Raw genomic sequence first — 8,926 nt, forward strand, 5'->3', positions numbered from 1 at the left:
AGGGGGTCATAGAGACTTTGAGAGGAGACATTAGACTTTAGGTTGCGACTGTCCCTTGGACTGATCTCTCTTATCATTTCCGGCTTGGAAAGCCTATGCTTCTATGATTTCCAGGTGGTCACGTGTCTACTTAATTCAAATAATGTTTAATTCAACACAACTCCAGTACAAGGCAGGTTGTGGGAGCTTGTGTAGAGGGGGTTCCACTATTTAGCAGTAAAATGTACATGCAAAAGGCAGTCTGGGGGATTGTTAAATTGGCTCACAATAGTTCGCCCTTTCTCTTTTAGCAGCACCGGGTTTTTTGTACACTCAACCTTGCAGTGAAATTTAACCTAACCTATTATCAGGGCTTGTCTTGGCTCAATTCTTTTTATTTTGATTATCTCGTGTTCCTTGCTTTGCCCCATCCCCTCTCTCTCTCTTTTCTGACCTTATTGCCTCATCCTCCTTTATCTGACTTTCTTCTTTTATGAAGTGATGAAGTGATTAAGGCTAGTGCTTTGAAGGTGGATGACTTTAGAAAGAACTTTTCATGTGCCAGAGGTAGTATCAGGACAGAGAGAACTATAAAGAAATATGAGACACAACCTCTGCTCAAGGAATTTATAATGTAGTTGGGAAGATAAGATATGAACACATGAAAAGTGAAATAATCATAAAGAATTAGATTACAAGAGAGAAGATTACAGTGCAAGAGGTATCTTCAAAGGGTTTGTCTGTCATGTCGATGAACCTCCTGGGTCATTAATGCTGTAGGTTTAAAGGAAGATGAAATCAGCGGGCCTGGGAAGGCTTCATGGAAGAGATACATCTTGGTGTAGGGCAGGGGCCAGGCCTGGAAGGCTATGGGTGGTTTGAATGATTGGGAAAATTCAATGGAGAAAAAGATGAGAGGACATTTGTCTTAGTCAGTTTTGGCTGCTATAACATAATGCTATAGACTGGGTATCCACAGAAATTTATTTCTCACAGTACTGAAGGCTGGGAAGTCCAAGGTCAAGGTGCTGGCAGGTTTGGTGCCTGGTGAGAGCCAGTTTCCTGTCTTCTCACTCTGTCCTCACAAGATGGAAGGGGTGAGGGAGCTCTCTGGGGTCTCTTTTATGAGGGCACTAATCCCATTCATGAAGGCGTCATCCTCAAAGGCCCCACCTTGGGGATTAGAAATCAACATAGGAATTTTGAGGGGACACAAATATTCAGTCTATAGCAACATTTTAATTCAAATTCATCTCCTCTCTTTTCTCTTCCATGGCCTGAACAGGAAGCACTGCCTCCCGTTCTCTAACTCAAATGATCACTTAGCCCATAATTGGCGGGCCACAGAAGATGGGCCAATCTTTGGACTAAGGCAAAAGCACCTAGCCGGCATCTACCAAAAAAGGAAAGAAAAAGTTGACCTGCCTACTTTTTGGGACAGCCCATTCATTCATTTATTTAATAAATGCTTAGTGGGTACCTACTGTGTGTCAGGCATTGGGCTACCCCTGGGAATACAGCAGGCACAGGTGGTCCTGAGCCCTTGGCGCTTAGTGAAGGGAAGCCAGACACCAACTTACATTGTGTGCGGGAGGCTTCATACTCAGAGGACCCGCTGGGCATAGCACGGTCACCCTTCGTGATTTCAGGTTGATTTAAGAGTCAGATACTACCCACCCTCGTTCTATCAAGAGCTATTCTATTATTCAGTTGGTGGGTGGTTGGTGGGGGCCACCACGAGCAGCCACTTGTTCAGAAACAGAATTTCTGATCCTGGGAAATGGCAAACATACTAACAGAACAACAACCACAAAAATTAAAGCGGTAAGTGGATTTCAGCATTCAGTTCCAGGTTAATGAAGCCAGCCATGTGGCCAGCATGCAACGTAGAAGTCTTCCCAAAGGTTGGGAGAGGTACAGCATAGCGATCGGTGGTTTTTACCAAGAATGCAAATAGCAGGGAGGAATGAGTAGGGCTTTTGAAAAAATGCCAAAAATGAGGCAGCGCAAAAGAGATAAATAAAATACACAGTAAAGAGGCAAAATAATAAAATACTGCAATTTGGCCTCCCAGCATGAAGGAGGGGAGCTGAGACGACAAGAATGGATTAGAATTCATGAGTCATTTGTTTGGAACCCGGATGGTTGGAGAGGCTGGAATGTGCTCCCTTCCAACCCCGAGATCCCTGCAGAATGGACCCACTCTCTCATTCTTTCTCCTAGGAGGCTCACCACTCCTTTTTTTTTTTTTTTTTTTTTTTTTTTTTTAAGCAGCAGGTATGGGCCTGGCACTGTGCTAGATGTTCACCTGTATCACCTTTCATCTCCACAAAGCCCTGCAAGGAATGAATGAGGAAAGCAGAGATGGGGAATGACCTGCTCTAAAGGCGACTCCGCTAGTGTGGAGGACACGGCTACTTCCAGTCTCTCTGACTATGTTTTGGTGCCTCCCCCTGCCCACCCCCCCGACCCCTACCAGGTCTCGTGCCCTGTGGCTTCCTGTGCACTTTGACACTTGACAAATGACCTCTGTTTGAGAGGCAAAGCGAATACCTCGTAAAAGTGAGCACCAGGAGCCAAAGGGCCTACGCAAACCCCTGTCCTTGCATAAAGGGCAGGGACATCCTTTTAATTACCTACTTCTGGGGCTGCCTTAACTCAGGGTCTGCTAAGGGTATTACTTAAGAAACAGGTTCACCTTGTCATACCAGAAAGTAAGAATGTCCGTGAAACAAAACAAAACAAAAGAAAACAAAACTAAACCACACATTGACTGAGGGCATGTCAAAGGGAGACAGGAGCCAACTGAAATAACTCTCAACGGTAAAAGCTGAAATAATTTGAGCCACAAAATAAAGTGCAATTGGATTATAACCCAAAGTATAAAATAAATATCCAAGAGGTAAACTGATGTAAATAAATGATTGAGTAAATAAACAAATGGGGGAGAAGAGACTAATGTGTGGCTCAGTGGTTGAGTGTTGATCTATGAACCAGGAGGTCGCAGTTCAATTTCTGGTCAGAGAACATGCCCGGGTTTCGGGCTCAATCCCCAGTGTGGAGTGTGTAGGAGGCAGCCGATCAAGGATTCTCTCTCACCATTAATGTTCCTATCTCTCTCTCCCTCTCCCTTCCTCTCTGAAATCAATAAAAATATATATTAAAAAAGAAAAGGAAAAGGACATCAGAGTAAAACTAAGGGAATCTGAGTAACATAGGACTTTTGTTAAAAATAATATCAATACCTGTTCATTATTTGTAGCAAATGTACAATATTAATGTGAGATGTTAATAACAGGGAAAACCAGCTGTGGGGCATATGGAAACTCACTGTGCTCACTTGTCAATTCTCTCGAAATCTGAAACTGTTATAAATAGTAAAGTTTATTAAAAAAACAGGTTAAGTTCTATTAGCAAGGTATTTTGAGCATGACTTTAAAATGTGGGCGGGAGTGGCACCCACTGTCATGTTGCTTATTGTAACTCCAGTCCTGTTCCTTACCCTGAGCCATAGCAAGGGCTGCCTGGGCTGCCTCAGGAGAGGCTGTGGAGGAGGCAGCCCCCAGGGGAGCCGGCACAGGACAGGAAGTCCCAGGCTTTGGAAGCGTAGCCAGCAGGTATTCAATCATTTTCTCATCCCTACCTCCAGCCAATCAAACTCCAAACTGAAAACCTCCCTCAAATAACAATCAAAAGGTGTTTTAGGCCCAACTTTCCTCAAAATACCAAAGTACCTTGTAATCTAGATCACAGTGGACAGTCCTTGTCCCTCCAAATTCAAATGAAATGGAATTGAATGGCAAAGCCACCCCAAGTTCAGGAGTCACCTCTGCCCCTGAAGACCCCCCTGGGCACCCTAGAGCGAGGTTTCTTTACTTTTTCTTCTTTATTGTTGAAAGTATCACAGATGTTCCTCTTTATTTCCCCATTTCCCCCTTCCACACAGTTTCCCCCATCCCAGGCCTTCACCACCCTATTGTCTGTGTCCATAGGTACTGCACATATGCATGCAAATTCTTTGGTTAATCTCTCCCCTCCTCCCACCTCCCTCTGAGATTCCTCAGTCTGTTCCATGTTTCCATGCCTCTGGTTCTGTTTTATTAATCATTTTATTTTGTTCATTAGATTCCTTATTTTCCTTGTCACTTTGGCCTGAGCTCCTATACCTGCAGGGTCTGAGTCACCTCCCCGTCCTAGGCACGTGCCCTTTTGGTTTCCACCTCAACCCTAAAGTGCCATTTCAGCCCCTTTCCTTAGATTTCTATTACAACTCACTCCCACAAACATTTTTGGGTATGTAGCAGACATTTCGAAAGGTTTAAGAATTTGGAGGCTTACATTGAAGGAGTGCAAAAATCTTTTAAAAATTTAATTCCAGACAGCCCCATTTCTAAAGAATCGTTTATCTACTTGCTCCTATTGCTCAGCTGTGCACTCTCTTCTCTCGCCTCTTCCCCAAACTCCTATTTGTCCTTTATGAGGTATAGTTTTATTTTCTTCTTTTCCTTGCCTTCTTCCAGTGGCCCACAGCCAGCAGGTTTCTCAAGACTATTTTCCTCATTACTCCTGGAAGAGTAACAGTGCCAGCTTTAGGCAGGACATTCAACCTTCCTGACTTGATAGTCTCATTTGTAAAACAGAAGTGGAGACAATGCCAACTTAGTGAGGATCAGATGTGACAATATATGTGAAAGCATTTTGTATCGTAAGAAGTATTTGTACAAACAACCCAAGTGTCTATCAGTGTATGAGTGGATCAAGAAAAAATAAAATAAAAGCCTAATATGCAAATTGACTGAATGGTGGAACGACCGGTTGCTATGACATACACTGATCACCAGGGGGAAGACACTCAATGTAGGAGCTGCCCCCAGCCCCCAGACCCTGACTGGTGGGGGGTGGGGGGGTGGGGCTGGTGAGCAGGCAGCGCCAGGCCAGCCAAGGTGGGTGCTAGCGGGGGCCCCAATTGCCCCACCAGTTGCCCCATAGATTGGCCCTGATTGCCGGCCAGGCCTAGGGACCCTACTTGTGCATGAATTTCGTGCACCGGGCCTCTAGTATGATATATTCACGTAATGTAATAGTATTCAACCATAAATCAGTGGCAGAGCTAGAAGTTGAACCAAGCCTGGGGTCTAAAACCCTGTGTTAACCATTTAGGGTGACATGAGCCCATCTGTGTTCAAGTCTTAAAGCCCCTCTCCCCTCTCAGGCTCCTGGTGCTGTATACCACTGACTTGGGGGGATGATGCCCTGACTCATATCCTTTAGCCTCATTGCTGCACACTCTCAGTTTATAGCTGTCGGTGGCCATCCCGAACTGATGTTTAACGTTAAGCCTGTTTATCCTATTGAGCAGGGTAGTGAGAGTCAGATGAGTAGCTAACAGTGGGATCTTCAGCTGAAAAGTCATGAGGTGGAGTCAGGACCCAAGAGGCCATGTGAAAACTGGAGTTATGAGGGAAAGCAATTGTGTGTAATCTGAGAGGCTGGGTGTTAACAGAGCAGAGCCTGCCAAAGCGGGGGGGGGGGGGGGGGGGGGGGGGAAGGCTGTCTTGGGTGTCTTGGGTGCTGTCCTGGCCAGCTCAGGTCCCATAGTAGATGTCTGGGTGCCTGTGCCTCTCAGTCAGAAGATTGTAGCTAAAAGAAAGGAGAGACACAGAGGAGGGTCTTGTAGCAAGTGCTCAGGAATGCTAGTTATATGCTCTTATCTCCTTCCAGGTTTTTCTTTGATCCCTACCTGTCAGGATATGGCTGGGGGCCCCAGAAGTACAAAGGGATGAAGCAACTAAAAATAGATGAGTGTTGCTGAGGAAGGACTGAGGTTGAACTACAATTGGTGCCCCCCTTTCCTTTCTCCCACTCTCCTTCCCTCTTCCTGCAAATTGAATGCCTCCAGTGTGCCCAGCACAGATGCTGCAGATATAGTGTGGGATAAGACAGACAAGATGTATGGGCCCTACATTCTAATGGGGAAGACAGATGGTAAACAAGCAAACAAAGGGATAACCATGAAGAATAAAAGCAGAGGATGTGACAGAGATGGACTGAAACGGGCCTGCAAGTGTCACTCCCACTATTCCTTCTAGAAACATAAATCCTAGTTGCTTTTGCAGATTGCATTTCAAGCAAGCAATTCCAGGAGTAAAGGGTGTGGGTTATTAAATGTTAACTTGATCCAGTGGTGGGTCGGGTCAGTGTTTCAGTATTTCGCCTTTGGTATCATTTTAGAAACTTCCCTCTCCCTGTTGACAAGGGTGGGGGATGCAGCAGAGTGAAGAGACTTTGTAAGTGTGTGCTTATTTTATTTATTTTTTTATCAGCATCGTTCCCTTTTATTTTATTTTATTTTATTTTTTAATTAAATCTTTATTGTTCAGATTATTACATTTGTTCCTCTTTTTTCCCCCCATAACTCCCCTCCTCCCAGTTCCTGCCCCACCCTCCGCCCTCACTCCCCACCCACTGTCCTCATCCATAGGTGCATGATTTTTGTCAGTCTCTTCCCGCATCTCCCACACCCCTTTCCCCCCCAAGAATAGTCAGTCCATTCCCTTTCTATGTCCCTGATTCTATTATGATCACCAGATTATTTATTCACTTGATTCTTAGATTCACTTGTTGATAGATGCATATTTGTTGTTCATAATTTGTATCTTTACCTTTTTCTTCTTCTTCCTCTTCTTAAAGGATACCTTTCAGCATTTCATATAATCCTGGTTTGGTGGTGATGAACTCCTTTAGCTTTTCCTTATCTGTGAAGCTCTTTATCTGACCTTCAGTTCTGAATGATAGCTTTGCTGGATAAAGTTTTTTTTTTTTTAATTGCTTAAAGTATTACAAAGTGTATTACATATGTGTCCTTTTTCCCTCCCCCGCCCTTGACAGTCCCCTAGCCTCCCCTATCCCCAAGTGTCTTATGTCCATTGGTTATGCTTATATGCATGCATACAAGTCCTTAGGTTGATCTCTTACCCCCCTCCCTCCTGCCCCCCAACCCTCCCCGGCCTTCCCGCTGCAGTTTGACAATCTGTTTGAGGCAGCTCTGCCTCTGTATCTATTATTGTTCAAAAGTTTATAATGGTCTCTATTATCCATGAATGAGTGAGATCATGTGGTATTTTTCCTTCATTGACTGGCTTATTTCACTTAGCATAATGCTCTCCAGTTCCATCCATGCTGTTGCAAATGGTACTAGGCTACGTGTCTTAGTGGCCAATGAAACAAGTGTTTACTGAATTTCTTACCTGTAGAGATATTTTCTTCCACATATCACATTGTTTTGTGTGCATTATGTGTGCAGGGACTTCTTATTTTTCCATTAGCTTTTTTTTTGGGGGGGGGGGGGAGGGCATTTGATGTTTTTATTTCTCATCATCTAGATAGATTTGAAGTCCATCCCGTGATGGGAGAAAAATGAGCAGACAGAGGTTGAAGGGAAGCAGCTCCAAACAATTATAGAAATCACGTTAGGGAAAAAATTACGTCTTCAAGAAACTCCACCTCTTATCTGGGTGGAGAAACAATTAGAGAACAATACGAGACAGTATATAATCAAGTGCTAAATTGTGTGGTGCGGATAATGAGTGCTATAGGGATTCAGAGAAAGGGAGCATAAGACTATGGAACAATTCACAGCGTTTTGTGCCGCCAGACAATCCCACTGCCAGGGAGAGATGTCTGCCTTTTCTTTGAGAGTTGATTGTGAGGCTCATCTGGCCCACTTTGTGAATCTACCACTAATGGGCAAGATCAGGTCTTTTGTATGTTCGATTGCATATTGGTTATGATGGAGCCTGGACAAATGGGATGTGGAAACCAATAGCTTAGAGTGAGTCCTCCCATCCGGACGAGCATGCCGCCAAGATGGTCTCTGCATGACAAGCACCCGCTTCAGTCTCCCTGACAACAATTTCTGCAGAGCTGAAAGCCATTAAGGGGTGGATCTCTACAGTGATAGCCTACATTTTCCAAGGCATAAATCTTTTCTGCTACAGAGGTTGGCAGCTGAATTTCAGTTTACCTTACTCCCCCGTACCCCCCTCCTCTGACTTTTCACAGAGCGGCTCAAAGGCTAGTAGCAGCTGATGAGGATGGGAAATATTTCTGGTAGAGTGTGAGATGGTGGGTGGAAATCTCTCCCAATTTATAACAAGACATCACCTTCTCAGTGTGAAGGGTTAAAATCAGTCAGGCTGTGAATGTTTGTAGCTTTCACTTGTTCCCCAGGAAGTGTAATACCTAGAGATTTTGAAAGATCCTGACATACCCGAAGTTTTGACACACTTACATCCTAAAAGAGAAATTCTCCACCAGGTAAATATGGACCATTTTCTCTGACAGATGGAGGTGAGAACAAAACGCTGCAGGAGAGTCGAACCAGCCTGAGCAATCAGTTTGAATCTATATTCAATTCCAGCTCCAATCGACGAATGTTGATGAATTAAGACCTGTTTAGCCGGTCTCTCAGCAGGATTGTTAAACGGTTCCTCATCGCCTGTCATTGACACCGACTGGTTGAACACATTTGTCAAACATGGTTTGTAATGGATGTGACCTCATAAGAGGCCCCCTCTTTTTTACTTTGGTTTTCTCCTTTTCTCTACAAAGTGTGCAAACAGGAGCAAGTGCATAGATGCCCAGCAGGCATGACTACAACCAGACTTTAACATGTGTTTCTTTTTAAAAGTTATTTTTGTAAGAAATTCTTTTTTTTTTTTTTAATTATTGCTTAAAGTAATACAAAGGGTATTACAAATGTGGCCATTCCCGCCCCCCCCCCCCCGCCCTAGACAGTCCCCTAGCCTCCCCTATCCCCAAGTGTCTTATGTCCATTGGTTATGCTTATATGCATGCATACAAGTCCTTAGGTTGATCTCTTACCCCCCTCCCTCCTGTCCCCCAACCCTCCCCGGCCTTCCCGCTGCAGTTTGACAATCTGTTTGAG

At 44.4% G+C, this 8,926-nt stretch overlaps 1 long non-coding RNA gene across 1 annotated transcript in view; it reads left to right on the top strand.

The window, feature by feature from the left end:
* LOC118661715 overlaps positions 1-8,597 on the top strand; it is a 50,719-nt gene extending 42,122 nt beyond the window's left edge. The window contains exon 7 of the long non-coding RNA XR_004969443.1: positions 8,323-8,597. This is a non-coding gene — a long non-coding RNA (uncharacterized LOC118661715). The remainder of the gene's footprint in view (positions 1-8,322) is intronic.
* Positions 8,598-8,926: the final 329 nt, after the last annotated feature.

This window comes from Myotis myotis, unplaced genomic scaffold (assembly GCF_014108235.1).
Source record: "Myotis myotis isolate mMyoMyo1 unplaced genomic scaffold, mMyoMyo1.p scaffold_m19_p_8, whole genome shotgun sequence".
In the NCBI taxonomy this organism is placed as follows: domain Eukaryota; kingdom Metazoa; phylum Chordata; class Mammalia; order Chiroptera; family Vespertilionidae; genus Myotis; species Myotis myotis.